Here is a 1,084-nt window from a genome sequence, read left to right as displayed (position 1 = left end):
CGTCATAAAAGCTATTGGGTCCAAAATATAAGATTCATTTTGTGATTTGATTTGCTTTATTTTACTTTGCCTTTTGTGCCACTTTTGGCTAATTTGCGAAGATGGGGATGAGTGATGAAATGATGAAATTGATGAATGGACACTCACAAATATCCATGCCCAGGCCAGGATTCGAACCCGGGACCCCTGGCGTCGTAGCGCGATGTGCTAACCGCTCTGCCACAGGGGCCGGCTATAAGATTCATTGATTGATTTAGGCTGGTAGTATCCCTCTCCTGCTTTCAACATTTTTTTTTCTCAAAGTTGTACAATTCTAAATTCTCAGTGAGGAAAATATCCTACTCCTCTGTCATGCTTACTCCTTTTCAATCTTTAAGGGTTTGCCAATTCCAAGCAAAGAAAGTAAATATATATCAAATGACAGCTGCATTTTCTGCAAAAGGTTGACTTAATGAAACAATTTGAATTCAGTTTTGCTAGGTAGCATGTTAATTTGTTAGCTTTCGATGTTGCCACCAAAGTTCCCAGATGCAAGTCCCAGCCTGTCCATGGGTGTTCTTTGTGAATGTCCCTTCATCTATTTCATGTAATCATTACTCATATGCCTCCCCGATGGTGCAGTGGTATCATCGTCGCCTTGTAATCAAGGGGTCCCAAGTTTGATATCTGGTGGAGGCACATAGTGGTTCAAATCCCACTTTAAAACATAGGTCCAGTCCCCATTAGCCTTGTTGTGCATAAAGTGGACTTAAAACACCAACTCAAACTCATTACTCATCCTCAGTGTCACCATTAGCAATAACAAAAATACAAACAAAATGGCAAAATTTGAAAATTCAGTTCAGTGTTTCAATCCTGTCCTTACTTTTTTCTTCAATTTCAACTTTGAGTTTGTCCACGGTCACCTATCTGGACAAAAAGTTCTGTGGATCTGGTGTCTTAAACGTTTTCCTGAACATGTCACCCTGTTCCATTTCTGATCAGGCTTCAGAGGACCATCTTTGACACTCCGTCATGCAGAAATGTTTTGTTAATATGTTATGTGCTGTGCCCATTGATAATATTGTACACTCCACTAAATACC

Source organism: Lepisma saccharinum, chromosome 24 (assembly GCF_977018435.1).
Source record: "Lepisma saccharinum chromosome 24, izLepSacc3.1, whole genome shotgun sequence".
Lineage (NCBI taxonomy): Eukaryota > Metazoa > Arthropoda > Insecta > Zygentoma > Lepismatidae > Lepisma > Lepisma saccharinum.
Note: the sequence above shows the minus strand (reverse complement) of the source record.